Source organism: Helianthus annuus, chromosome 9, assembly GCF_002127325.2.
Source record: "Helianthus annuus cultivar XRQ/B chromosome 9, HanXRQr2.0-SUNRISE, whole genome shotgun sequence".
NCBI lineage: Eukaryota > Viridiplantae > Streptophyta > Magnoliopsida > Asterales > Asteraceae > Helianthus > Helianthus annuus.
In genome coordinates, this window is record NC_035441.2 from 38,640,110 (window position 1) to 38,655,753 (window position 15,644).

The following is a 15,644-nucleotide window of genomic DNA, read 5'->3' on the forward strand; positions in this document are numbered from 1 at the left end:
GCTCATATGGCGAAGAGTTAGTTGAAGAAGGAAATAGAATCCGTCTGATAGGAGAAAAACTCGTCTGGAAGTATAACGAGCATGAGATGCAGTATTAAACAAGCCAGCACTTGGTGTAATATATATATATATATATGTGTGTGTGTGTGTGTGTGTGTAATTTTGTATTTTGATGAATATATATATATAGGGAGAGGATCATGAGAAAACTAAATATAAATGAGAAAACTAGAAAACTAATTAAAATCCACTAAAAAGGAGGGGGGAGACTTTTAATGAAGGAGGGGGACTTTTAATGAAGGAGGGGTAAAATTGGAAAAAAAATATATAACTTTTCAAACATTTCCCATTTCTCCATACGTTATCATTTTAAAACAAAAATGGCACCATAAGATCACAAATTTTCTTATCTTTTATTCAAGTATATTCGAGCATATTTTTTATGACATAAAAAAAGATTTATGGTGTCGTCTTGTTTTCAACACTATTATTATAGCAGTGCACATGTGCAATATAACATGTACTACAATTGCATTACATGCTTAAAATTAGCTTTTTGAGTCTAGTTTAGCTTTTAGGGTTAGTTTTTTTTTGAGGTTTAGGATTAGGATTAGGTTTTTGGGTGTGGGGGGAGGGGGGTTTAGGTTTTTTTTTTTTTTTTTTGGGGGGGGGTGGTGGTGTAACACCCCGAAAACGGGTTTGGTAATTAACCCGTGTTAATACTAAAAGACGGGTAAAGTACCGTTGGTGGTAAAATAGCCCGGTGAATATTAGGATTTTAAATAAATAAACCTAATATTAAATAAATGTAGTATAAAGGCTTTTGGAGGAAATAAAGTTTATAGAAGGCCCGACCTAACGAGACCTAAAATAAACTTAGTCATAAATATTCCCGAACCCGCTAAGTTAAGTAGGAACATTTAACCTAGTTAATAAGTGGGAAAATTGTTAAAAGAAATTAGTAGGTCGTGGCCTACTTAATAACGAACCAAACACGAGGGGTTAAAGCGGGATAACTAGAAAAGTTATTTAATAAAAACAAACACAAACACACACACACAGTGTGTGTTCTGGATCGAGCTCAGGGGCGACCAAGAAGGGTCAAACCCTAATCAACACAATTTCATCAAATTGAAGGGGCAAATCAAGTCCAAATCAAAATCCGAGTATGAATTAGTGATCTCCATTGAAAAAGGAGTCATGAGGTATGTAAATTTCTTGAGAAATCTCTAGTTGAAATTCTGAGCAAACCTAGAGAACTCGAATCTGAACTTGCATGTTTGTTGTTTGGGTGAAATTAGTGATGAAACTATGTCTAGGAGTAAACCCTCTTCATGTACTTGTTGAATTGATGTTCATGGTTGTGAATCCATGATCATACACTCATGTGTCAAGTGGGTTTTGATTATGTAGTAAAGATGATGATGTACACATGTTTAAAAACATCATAGTTGCTAGTAGGAACAAGATACTTGAACAATTTGCAAGTTTGAGTAATTGATCATAAGTGATAGTGGTGAATTTTGATGTTAATCTTGGTAAAAATAACTAGTTAGGAACTAGTTAGTAAATATGTAAAATCATGCACATTAGGTGTTTGTTAAAATTCCTAAATGAGAACTAAGTGTTGATAATGTGCCTAATTGAGTCTTGTGAACTTGATAGTGCAATCATATGTGTTAATTGGTGATTTGACTTTTAAATAGTCAAACCGACCATTAATAAGATCGAATGGTAATTGTGATAGAAAATATGTAAGATGGAATAGTCATAATTAATGATGACTAATATAACCGTCTTACGAATTATGATGATAGTTTGACGCTTGACAAGCTAGGTGGAGGCTTGGAAAGGAAGCGGGTCAAACGAAGCAAGAATGGCGGAAAAAGCATAATTCCGATGCAAGGTAAGTATAGCTTACACTAGTCTTAAATTGTGGAATGTTTTCTTATCAGATAAATTATGAATGAGATATCTAAACACTTGAAATATGATGTTCCGTCGTGTAGTCGAACGGAACAAGAAAATCAAAGATGATAGAAACCATAATAATGGTTAAAAAGAAGTAAATCGATAAATTGGTCATATTATGTCGAAAGAAATACACGGTTTATATTTAAAATTACCGTACAGTGTTAAACGGGAAGAGTCATGTAGAGGAGATGATAATAAATATCATTTCGCAAAGATAAATGGTCAATTCGGCCAAAGGGGTCAAAAGGTGTAGACAACACCTTTTGACTATATAGACTAATGATTCTTTTGTCGAGTCATATGTGTGACACCCCAGGAAAACCAGTGAACGATTGAACTTACCTAGCTTCCTCAGTGAGTGCATACCAAATTTCGGGACGAAATTTCTTTTTAGTTGGGGATAATGTGACAACTCGTACTTGAGACTTATCTTGTAACGTTACATGCTTATGTGTGCTACATTGTTTGACCGAACCGCACAACACTAGCTCATCGCACAAGCCCATTTGGGCTACACTTTGCATTAGGATCAATGAGTAGCCGAGTTGGGCTCGGCCCACTCCCCTTTCACGCAAACAAACACCCTTAGGGGGTTGTTCTCTCATTTGTTACAATTCTCATAACACACACAAGTTTACAAAAACCCTAGACTTCCTCTCTCTCCCTCTCGTTTTGCTTGGAACCCGACGGCACAAGATCATCCTCTTGTTCGGATCACACCTCTCTACTCGTAATCGGTTAGTGTATATTGTTTGCTTGTTATTCGATTGTATGTGATGATGATTATGACCTATGTGTTTTACATGATGTTTATGTGATGATGTTGATATAAACCGATTGGATATATATGTTGTTGGATTTTTGTTAAGTTGATAGTAAACCTAATATTTGTTAACCGGTTATAGGTTCACATGAATCGAAGGTTATGCTAATATAAAAACCGATTAGATGTTAACCCGGATATCATGTCCTGTGATTGAATTGTTATTTGATAATTGAACCTTAGATGATTATAATTGAATATTTCGGGTTATTGTTCATGCTTTGTTAGGGTTCATATGGATCTAGGAATGATTGCCTTGTTTGATCGAGAATTAGCATGTTTTGTAACTGATTAGTTGTTGATTGATAATCATGATAAACTTGGAAACTGATAAAGGTTGTAACCGATTAAGCATGATTTCCGGATGAATTAATCACACGCACATGGTCACTTAGTCGCACAAGGGGTCTCTTCGCACAAGAGGACCCGAACGCACAAACAGCCTCAGTCGCACAAGACTGTTGACTGATTTCCAATTTGGGCCGTTTGTGTACCGGATCGCACAAGTTGAAGTGTCTGCTTATATGTTGGGCCACACGTACACACACGCATATGTTATATATTTGTATTGCTAAGCTGTTGGGCTGGACAGCCCAAGTCCCTACTCGCACAAGGGTTACCGGATCAAACATGTTATAATAGGGTTGTAAACGAACCGAACGTTCAGCGAACAGTTCGTGAACCGTTCGTCGGGAAGTTCGTTTATGTTCGTTCGTTTAATAAATGAACGAACATGAACAAGAAATTTCGTTCGATTAGTTAAATGAACGAACATGAACAAAGGTCTCGTTCGTTCGATTGTGTTCGTGAACGTTCGGTAAGTTGTTCGTGAACGTGTTCGTGAACATTCGTTGATTTGCATTTGTTTATATTCGTATGTTTGTGTTTTAATTGAAGATCTTTGTACTTTCTTATATTTTATTTGTACTTTTTATATTATTAAACTTTTATTTATTTTATTTTCCTAACAATTAAACTAGGAAACCCACTTTCACCTTGTTTATGCATCATTTCCCTTTCATTTCTCATTATTTACATCCACGAATACGATCGACATCCGTTCCACAATAAGGGATTCAAGTTTGAGTGCTACTCTCTGGGCCATCTATCTTTATCCTTTGTCGCGTTCGCTAAATTTATTTGTGTTCGTGAACCGTTCGCGAACATGCTCATTTCCTTAATGAACGAACATGAACATAAAATCTCGTTCGGTAAGTGTTCATGAACCGTTCATGAACACATTTATTTCCTTAACGAACGAACACGAACAAGGCCTTGTTCGTGTTCGTTCGGTTCGTTTACAGCCCTATGTTATAATGTTTGACTAACCGATTGGGCCTCAAGCCCAATCCTAATCGCACAACCCAACTCAGCCGCACAAGGCTAACCGGGTCGCACAAGCTAGCTGGACCGCACAAGATTGTTAATTGCTTATTTATTTGGGCCGTATGTTAGTTATTGGACCGGACTAGTCCCAATTGCACAACCCGACCCGATCGTACAAGACCAGTCGGATCGCACAAGGCCTTCACATGGGCCGAGTATGTTATACTTTGGACTCCTCTTCTGTTGGGCATATGTATAGTTGGGCAGGGGGTTTGCTGGATCGCACAACATGTTGTCCATCGCACAACATGTTGGGCCGATTACATTTGGGCTAATAATTTAAACGCACAAGTATGATTTCATTATACTCTTGACTGCTAAGATGTTGCCATGATCAATACGTGATTATTAACGTGTTAACTTGTATGATTTATACATGCATTACTTGAAGTCAAAACCTGACTCGTATGATAACCCTGTTAGGACGTGATTGATCACTGTTAGTTCAAGAACCTTCTTTGTGTATCTGCCGAGCAAACCAAGGTGAGTTCACACAGCCAAGGCATGGGATTCCCGGGTTGGGAATTGGGTTGGAATGTTGATATGGAATGATTACTCGTATTTACGCAATCACTAGACTATAGACCATCGTCCTTAGGATAGTCAGGACACTTACGTAAAACCTGCGTAAACTAGTATCTACCATTGTCTCCCGGGTCGGGAGGACACTTACGTAAATCCTGCGTAACCTAACACCCACTACTGTCTTCCGGGTCGGAAGGACACTTACGTAAATCCTGCGTAAACCCCACACGTACCACTGTCCTCGGGGAAGGGCACTCACGTAAATCCTGCGTGACCTAGTACGTATTCCTGTTCTCGGATTAAGAAGAACACATGGTTGCAAATAGTCTAGTAAGTATCATAATGGGAAGCCCCCATTATTAAGGATAAATGTGGGAATACCCCACCAGTAATATATACTTGCATGGGAAGCCCCCACTAGATGAACTTACGCATTACTGTTATGAACTTACTTTCTGTGAACTCGCTCAACTAGTTGTTGATTATCTGCTGCATGCCTTGCAGGACCTTAGGTACATTATGGAGCTTGCACAGGGAGGAGCAGGTCGTTGTGGGCATATGGATCGTGCTTACTTATGTCATTTTATACATTAATACTTATGATTGGGTTTTTACATTAATGCTTCCGCTATACTTAACTATGTTGGTTTTGATACACACCTTTCGTATTGATGGACAACTTTTACTATATATATTTACATGTTTAATATGATTGGTGGTTTGATCCTGGTCAGTCACGCTCCCAAGCGGTGATACTCCGCAGGTGGATTTTGGGGGTGTGACAGATTGGTATCAGAGCCATTGGTTATAGAGAACTTGGTTTTAATATGGGAAAACGTTTTTATTAGAACCAGACTATAACCAGTACAGTGCTCTCAACGATCCACAACGACGCTTCGCTCCACGTGCAAGACTCGACATCCTAGGTAATAAGGTTTATGTTTATTGCCTGTTTGCTAGAACTGCTTAGAACTTTGCTCGCATTTCGCTTAGATACACATGACTTTATTACATGAGAATACCTACGTGCTTACGCTTTTCTGTCATCGCCCTACTCGCGAACCATTCTTACTTACGCTACTTTTAATATGAAGATCATGTCTGGACGAATTAACATGACACAAGCCCAGCTAGAGGCTCTCGTTCAAGCTCAAGTTGTTGCGGCACTTGCAGCTGCTCAAGCAGGTAGTATACCCTGCAGTTTAGATTTACACTAGGATCCTTAGATCCTGCATTCACTCTCGTATTTAATCTCGTCCTATTCATACACAATAGGTCAACTAGCGCAGCAGCCTGTCTGCACTTTTAAGAACTTCATGGACTGTCGTCCAAGTACTTTCAGTGGCACGGAAGGGGCAGTGGGACTACTCCACTGGTTTGAAAAGCTCGAGTCTGTGTTCGAGATGTGTGAATGCCCTGAGGCTCGCAGGGTAAAATACGCCACTGGCACGCTAGAAGGAATAGCACTAACTTGGTGGAACGCCCAAGTTCAGATCTTAGGGTTGGCAGCTGCTAACGCCACACCCTGGAACGAATTCAAGGAACTTATCAAGCGTGAGTACTGCACAAGGGATGATATCCACAAGTTGGAGAATGAGTTTTATCACTTGAAGATGACGGGGTCAGAGATAGAAGCTTACACGAAGCGATCGAACGAACTAGCTATCTTGTGCCCAACCATGGTAGACCCTCCGATCAAGCGCATCGAGTTGTACCTCAAGGGTCTAGCCTCAGAAATTCAGAGCCATGTTACATCGGCTAACCTCGACAACATTCAGGATATCCAGCGTCTTGCTCATCGCCTCACGGATCAGGCGGTGGAACAAAACAAGTTGCCCAAACGCATCAGTGCAACCACTTCAGCCGCTACTCCCACTACACCCAGTGACAACAAAAGAAAGTGGGATGGGGATTCTAGCAAAGGTTCAGCAACAGTTCAATCCCGAGCTCAGCAATAGAAGACTGACCACTACCAGAGTCCTGGTCAGCAATCCTCTGGTGGTCATAGACAGAGAAGGTATCAAGGGTTTCACCCCAAGTGTCACAACTGCAACAGACATCACAGCGGCCAGTGCAACAAGGGTCGTTGTCAAAGATGTCTCAAGATGGGTCACGAGGCCAAAGACTGTAGGAGCCCACGGCCTGCAAATCAGAACCAGCAACCGCAACAACCAGCCCCACAGAACCCGCAGCAGCAGCAGCCACAGCGTGGAAACCGGGGATGTTTCCAGTGTGGGGCTGAAGGTCATTTCAAGCGCGATTGTCCTCAGTTGAACCAGAATCGCAACAACCATAACCAGGGCAACGGGAACAACAACGGGGGAAACAACAACAACAATGGCAACGAGGCAAGGGGTCGAGCTTTCGTGCTAGGGCGAGGAGACGCAATGAACGATCCCAATGTGGTTATGGGTAAGTTTCTCCTCGACGATATTTATGTTACTGTTTTATTTGATTCGGGTGCGGATACAAGTTACATTTCTGTGAAAGCCAGTAAATTGTTAAAACGTACATTAACGCCCCTAAACACCAAACACGTCGTAGAACTAGCTAACGGTAAGAGTTTAGAAGCCACGCAAATAGTCAGGGGTTGTAGTATCGTCTTAGCCGGTCAAGTTTTCTCCATCGACCTTATTCCCATAGTCTTGGGAAGTTTTGATATCGTTATTGGGATGGATTGGTTATCCCAGCATCAGGCAGAGATCTTATGCAGCGAGAAGATTATTCGCATTCCACGTTCTGGTCAAGAACCTCTCGAAGTTCAAGGAGACAAGAGTGGTGCAGTGGTAGGCATCATCTCTTTCTTGAAGGCTCAGAAGTGTCTGCGGAAGGGTCATACTGCGATCTTGGCACTCGTTTCAGACGCATCAGTGAAGGAAAAGAAATTGGAGGATATTCCAGTTGTACGCGACTACCCTCAGGTGTTTCCTGAAGACTTACCTGGCTTACCGCCTCATCGTCAGGTCGAATTTCAAATCGAGCTCGCCCTAGGAGCAGCACCCATAGCTCGCGCACCATATCGTCTAGCTCCATCAGAATTGGAAGAACTGTCAAAGCAGCTACAAGAGCTCTTGGAAAAGGGCTTCATTCGTCCAAGCTCTTCGCCATGGGGAGCTCCAGTGTTATTTGTGAAAAAGAAAGACGGTACGTTCAGGATGTGCATTGACTACCGTGAACTCAACAAGGTGACGGTGAAGAACCGTTATCCTCTTCCGCGCATCGACGACTTATTCGACCAGTTGCAAGGGTCGTGTTACTATTACAAGATAGACTTGAGGTCTGGTTATCATCAGCTGAGAGTCCGGGAGGAGGACGTCTCCAAAACAGCATTCAGAACTCGCTACGGCCACTACGAGTTTCTTGTCATGCCGTTCGGGTTAACGAACGCACCTGCTGTATTTATGGATCTTATGAACAGGGTGTGCAAACCCTATCTTGACAAGTTCGTCATAGTATTCATCGACGACAACCTGATCTACTCCAAGAGTCAGGAGGAACACGAGCAGCATCTACGTCTTATTTTGGAACTCCTACGGAAGGAACAGCTGTACGCTAAGTTTTCGAAATGTGACTTCTGGCTTCGTGAAGTCCACTTCTTAGGCCACATAGTGAACAAGGATGGGATCCATGTCGATCCATCCAAGGTAGATTCGATCAGGAACTGGCCTGCACCGCGTACGCCAACGGAAATACGCCAATTCTTGGGTTTGGCAGGTTACTACAGACGGTTTATCAAGGATTTCTCAAAGATTGCTCAGCCGCTTACGCTACTGACACAGAAGGGTGTCACCTATCGCTGGGGAGAGCCCCAGGAGACTGCTTTCCAGCACTTAAAGGATAGACTTTGCAGTGCACCTATCCTCTCATTGCCAGATGAAACGGACGATTTCGTAGTATATTGTGATGCATCCATCCAGGGTCTTGGATGTGTACTGATGCAACGGGATAAGGTTATTGCTTACGCTTCACGCCAACTTAAGATTCACGAACGAAACTACACGACGCACGATTTAGAGCTGGGAGCTGTTGTTTTTGCACTTAAGATATGGCGACACTACCTGTACGGTACCAAGTGCACGATTTACACCGATCACAGGAGTCTCGAGCATATTCTTAAGCAAAAGGATTTGAAGATGCGTTAACGAAGATGGGTCGAGTTACTGAACGATTACGAATGCGCCATCAAATATCATCCAGGCAAAGCCAATGTTGTGGCTGACGCTCTCAGTCGGAAGGACACTTACGTAAATCCTGCGTAAACCCCACACGTACCACTGTCCTCGGGGAAGGGCACTCACGTAAATCCTGCGTGACCTAGTACGTATTCCTGTTCTCGGATTAAGAAGAACACATGGTTGCAAATAGTCTAGTAAGTATCATAATGGGAAGCCCCCATTATTAAGGATAAATGTGGGAATCCCCCACCAGTAATATATACTTGCATGGGAAGCCCCCACTAGATGAACTTACGCATTACTGTTATGAACTTCCTTTCTGTGAACTCGCTCAACTAGTTGTTGATTATCTGCTGCATGCCTTGCAGGACCTTAGGTACATTATGGAGCTTGCACAGGGAGGAGCAGGTCGTTGTGGGCATATGGATCGTGCTTACTTATGTCATTTTATACATTAATACTTATGATTGGGTTTTTACATTAATGCTTCCGCTATACTTAACTATGTTGGTTTTGATACACACCTTTCGTATTGATGGACAACTTTTACTATATATATTTACATGTTCAATATGATTGGTGGCTTGATCCTGGTCAGTCACGCTCCCAAGCGGTGATACTCCGCAGGTGGATTTTGGGGGTGTGACAGATTGGTATCCTAATCGCACAACCCAACTCAGCCGCACAAGGCTAACCGGGTCGCACAAGCTAGCTGGACCGCACAAGATTGTTAATTGCTTATTTGTTTGGGCCGTATGTTAGTTATTGGACTGGACTAGTCCCAATCGCACAACCCGACCCGATCGTACAAGACCAGTCGGATCGCACAAGGCCTTCACATGGGCCGAGTATGTTATACTTTGGACTCCTCTTCTGTTGGGCTTATGTATAGTTGGGCAGGGGGTTTGCTGGATCGCACAACATGTTGTCCATCGCACAACATGTTGGGCCGATTACATTTGGGCTAATAATTTAAACGCACAAGTATGATTTCATTATACTCTTGACTGCTAAGATGTTGCCATGATCAGTCGGAAAGACACTTTACCTCGGCGCGTGCGAGCGCTACAGCTTACGATTCAGTCTAGTCTTCCTACACAGATACGAGATGCTCAGGTAGAAGCATTGAAACCCGAAAATGTCAAAGCTGAAGCCTTACGCGGCTCACGACAATGAATGGAAAAGAAGGCAGACGGTGCCTACTATGTAACGGGGCGTATTTGGGTCCCACTTTATGGCGGTCTACGTGAACTTGTGATGGACGAAGCACACAAGTCTCGCTACTCGGTACACCCAGGGTCGGATAAAATGTACCATGACATCAGGACTACTTATTGGTGGCCTAGCATGAAGGCCCACATCGCTACGTACGTTGGAAAATGCTTGACCTGTGCGAGAGTCAAGGTGGAATACCAGAAACCAGCGGGTCTACTTCAGCAGCCTAAGATACCTCAATGGAAATGGGAGGAAATTTCCATGGATTTCGTTACAGGCCTACCTAGATCCCAGCGTGGGAATGATACCATATGGGTGATCGTGGATCGACTCACAAAGTCTGCACACTTCCTGGCTATAAAGGAAACGGATAAGTTCTCCACCCTCGCAGACATCTATCTCAAAGAAGTTGTTTCGAGGCACGGGGTGCCCACCTCCATCATTTCGGATCGGGATGCACGATTCACTTCAGAACTATGGCAAACAATGCACAAATCTTTCGGCTCACGGTTAGACATGAGCACAGCGTATCATCCTCAGACGGATGGGCAGTCTGAGCGAACGATCCAAACTCTTGAAGACATGCTTCGGGCATGCGTCATCGATTTCGGCAACGGCTGGGAAAAGCACCTCCCTTTGGTGGAGTTCTCATACAATAATAGTTATCACACCAGCATTCAAGCCGCTCCATTCGAGGCATTGTACGGACGTAAATGCCGGTCACCTCTCTGTTGGGCAGAGGTGGGGGATAGTCAGATCACGGGTCCAGAGATTGTAGTGGACGCCACAGAAAAGATAGCACAGATACGACAACGCATGGCGGCAGCACGCGACCGTCAGAAAAGCTACGCGGATAAGCGTAGGAAGCCATTGGAATTTTAGGTCGGGGACCGGGTTTTACTCAAAGTCTCACCCTGGAAGGGTGTGGTACGTTTTGGCAAACGGGGCAAACTCAATCCGCGGTATGTCGGACCGTTCGAAATCATAGAAAAGATTGGCAAAGTAGCATACAAGCTAAACCTACCAGCTGAACTCGGGGCAGTTCACAATGTTTTTCACGTGTCGAATCTGAAGAAGTGCCTATCAGACGAGACCCTTATCATTCCTTTCAAAGAACTCACTATCGACGAGCGGTTGCAGTTCGTCGAGGAACCAGTTGAAATCACGGACCAGGATTTGAAGGTCCTCAAAAACAAGAGAATCCCTCTTGTTCGAGTACGTTGGAACTCCAAACGTGGCCCAGAGTACACCTGGGAACGCGAAGATAGGATGACAGAAAAGTACCCCCAGTTATTCGAAACCAATGCAACCACTACTGAGGCTGAAGCTACTACTTCGGAATTTCGGGATGAAATTCCAGATCAATGGGGGGAGGATGTGACACCCCAGGAAAACCAATGAACGATTGAACTTACCTAGCTTCCTCAGTGAGTGCATACCAAATTTCGGGACGAAATTTCTTTTTAGTTGGGGATAATGTGACAACTCGTACTTGAGACTTATCTTGTAACGTTACATGCTTATGTGTGCTACATTGTTTGGTTTAATGTTATGTGAGTGTATTTATTATGTTATGATTATGTGATTACATTACTTGACCGAACCGCACAACACTAGCTCATCGCACAAGCCCATTTGGGCTACACTTTGCATTCGGATCAATGAGTAGCCGAGTTGGGCTCGGCCCACTCCCCTTTCACGCAAACAAACACCCTTAGGGGGTTGTTCTCTCATTTGTTACAATTCTCATAACACACACAAGTTTACAAAAACCCTAGACTTCCTCTCTCTCCCTCTCGTTTTGCTTGGAACCCGACGGCACAAGATCATCCTCTTGTTCGGATCACACCTCTCTACTCGTAATCGGTTAGTGTATATTGTTTGCTTGTTATTCGATTGTATGTGATGATGATTATGACCTATGTGTTTTACATGATGTTTATGTGATGATGTTGATATAAACCGATTGGATATATATGTTGTTGGATTTTTGTTAAGTTGATAGTAAACCTAATATTTGTTAACCGGTTATAGGTTCACATGAATCGAAGGTTATGCTAATATAAAAACCGATTAGATGTTAACCCGGATATCATGTCCTGTGATTGAATTGTTATTTGATAATTGAACCTTAGATGATTATAATTGAATATTTCGGGTTATTGTTCATGCTTTGTTAGGGTTCATATGGATCTAGGAATGATTGCCTTGTTTGATCGAGAATTAGCATGTTTTGTAACTGATTAGTTGTTGATTGATAATCATGATAAACTTGGAAACTGATAAAGGTTGTAACCGATTAAGCATGATTTCCGGATGAATTAATCATACGCACATGGTCACTTAGTCGCACAAGGGGTCTCTTCGCACAAGAGGACCCGAACGCACAAACAGCTTCAGTCGCACAAGACTGTTGACTGATTTCCAATTTGGGCCGTTTGTGTACCGGATCGCACAAGTTGAAGTGTCTGCTTATATGTTGGGCCACACGTACACACACTCATATGTTATATATTTGTATTGCTAAGCTGTTGGGCTGGACAGCCCAAGTCCCTACTCGCACAAGGGTTACCGGATCAAACATGTTATAATGTTTGACTAACCGATTGGGCCTCAAGCCCAATCCTAATCGCACAACCCAACTCAGCCGCACAAGGCTAACCGGGTCGCACAAGCTAGCTGGACCGCACAAGATTGTTAATTGCTTATTTATTTGGGCCGTATGTTAGTTATTGGACTGGACTAGTCCCAATCGCACAACCCGACCCGATCGTACAAGACCAGTCGGATCGCACAAGGCCTTCACATGGGCCGAGTATGTTATACTTTGGACTCCTCTTCTGTTGGGCATATGTATAGTTGGGCAGGGGGTTTGCTGGATCGCACAACATGTTGTCCATCGCACAACATGTTGTGCCGATTACATTTGGGCTAATAATTTAAACGCACAAGTATGATTTCATTATACTCTTGACTGCTAAGATGTTGCCATGATCAATACGTGATTATTAACGTGTTAACTTGTATGATTTATACATGCATTACTTGAAGTCAAAACCTGACTCGTATGATAACCCTGTTAGGACGTAATTGATCACTGTTAGTTCAAGAACCTTCTTTGTGTATCTGCCGAGCAAACCAAGGTGAGTTCACACAGCCAAGGCATGGGATTCCCGGGTTGGGAATTGGGTTGGAATGTTGATATGGAATGATTACTCGTATTTACGCAATCACTAGACTATAGACCATCGTCCTCAGGATAGTCAGGACACTTACGTAAAACCTGCGTAAACTAGTATCTACCATTGTCTCCCGGGTCGGGAGGACACTTACGTAAATCCTGCGTAACCTAACACCCACTACTGTCTTCCGGGTCGGAAGGACACTTACGTAAATCCTGCTTAAACCCCACACGTACCACTGTCCTCGGGGAAGGGCACTCACGTAAATCCTGCGTGACCTAGTACGTATTCCTGTTCTCGGATTAAGAAGAACACATGGTTGCAAATAGTCTAGTAAGTATCATAATGGGAAGCCCCCATTATTAAGGATAAATGTGGGAATCCCCCACCAGTAATATATACTTGCATGGGAAGCCCCCACTAGATGAACTTACGCATTACTGTTATGAACTTACTTTCTGTGAACTCGCTCAACTAGTTGTTGATTATCTGCTGCATGCCTTGCAGGACCTTAGGTACATTATGGAGCTTGCACAGGGAGGAGCAGGTCGTTGTGGGCATATGGATCGTGCTTACTTATGTCATTTTATACATTAATACTTATGATTGGGTTTTTACATTAATGCTTCCGCTATACTTAACTATGTTGGTTTTGATACACACCTTTCGTATTGATGGACAACTTTTACTATATATATTTACATGTTCAATATGATTGGTGGCTTGATCCTGGTCAGTCACGCTCCCAAGCGGTGATACTCCGCAGGTGGATTTTGGGGGTGTGACAATATGCTTACAGGAATAGATATCCAATGGATATTTGCATCGTTCTAAATTAGCGAAATAAAGCAAGGTATTAAAATCGGGTCTATTTGTTGATCCGAGCCAGGTACGCTTGTTTATGATGTATGTAAAAGTGCTAATTTGGTCGAATAATTGGTGGTAGCCCTTCATTGTAAAAGAAGGACCAAAATCGACCCAAACGCCCTTGTAGGCTAAACTGAACAAACAACTCTTAGAGGTTGTTTGGAAAGGAGTCTTATGATTAAACAAAAGTTTAGAACGAGTACGGGTAGTGAAAGATGTAATTCTTGGGCCAAAAGACTCCATATGAGTCTTTGCCGTAAAATGATATTTCAAGAGGTATAAATTCGGAACACATAGATATCTACTTTAAATCCAACACACATTTAGTTGTGATGGAAGAGTACTAGATAAGAGATATAGGTTACAATGCTAGATTAGAATGAAAGCGAAATTGAGCTTAAAAGTGATTAAAATATCCTTAACGGGTCAAAATAAGCATACTAGTGAAAACGGGTTTAATTTGTGAATAAACCTATGATTAGAACCTAATATGGTATATCACAATTATTTGATGAAGTGTATGAAATATAGGAATCAAATAAATACGTTTGTTTGATAAAATGCATAACCGGGTCAAAATTTGGTATAAAGGGTAATAAGCCGAAGACTTAGAAGTCTTAAATTTTGTTAAGCCGAATGTCGGATTTTAACTCCAAATGATGGAGAATCAAATTACAAACACGTAGGAAGAAACGGTAGGCCAAACGGACAAGCGGTTTGAAAGATACGGAAGATTTCGTGTCAAATTACGGCAAAAATGGAAAACTGGATGCAGGGTCCACCGTAAATTACGGTGCCACCGTAATTTACGGTGGAGATGAAAAGCCTTACGGTGGCCCCCTACTGGTTTACGGTAGGGGCATGTAAAACCAGTGGCCACCGTAAATTACGGTGCCACCGTAATTTACGGTGGAGGTCAGGTTGAAATTTTTGTTTTTGTTATCAATTGTTTCTCGGACTCGTTTAGACACGTTTTAAGTCCTGTATGACTAAAGCATTTCATGTTATTGAAATGTAGGTACTTTTGGATGCCCGAAGACGATCAAGCTCAGTGAAGAACCGAACACGATAAAGACACACGCTTCCGCACTTTGACACGTAGTAAATTTTAAACAACGAATTTAATCACGTTATGTAGAATAACTTATGATTTGTAAAAGTTTTAATAAACCCGTATTTTTATAGCATGTGTAGTCTTAACTACACATCTAATCGTTGGTAATTACATACAAAATCGTTAATTAGTAACTAGGGTGTTACAAGTTGGTATCAGAGCCTTGGTTTAAGAGATCCGAGTATGGTGGGGAGGAACCATGCTTGGACTTAAACCTTATGCTCTTGACAAAGAATAGTGTTCGGTTCGAAGCTTGATCGCAAATCCGGTGAGTACAAGTATGTTAATAGTTTAGCATGCTAAAGTGTTGTAAACAACACATAGGGCTATCGTGTGATACACGTTACCCCAATTAAAATGATTGATATAGTTGACGAAAATAC

The 15,644-nt window shown here is 42.2% G+C and overlaps 1 long non-coding RNA gene across 1 annotated transcript; it reads left to right on the plus strand.

Moving 5' to 3' along the window:
- The first annotated feature begins 986 nt into the window (after positions 1-986).
- LOC110874236 lies at positions 987-15,223 on the plus strand. Its single transcript, XR_002555762.2, has 3 exons — positions 987-1,205; positions 1,818-1,906; positions 15,166-15,223. It is a non-coding gene; the product is annotated as an uncharacterized LOC110874236 (long non-coding RNA).
- The last annotated feature ends 421 nt before the right edge of the window (positions 15,224-15,644 follow it).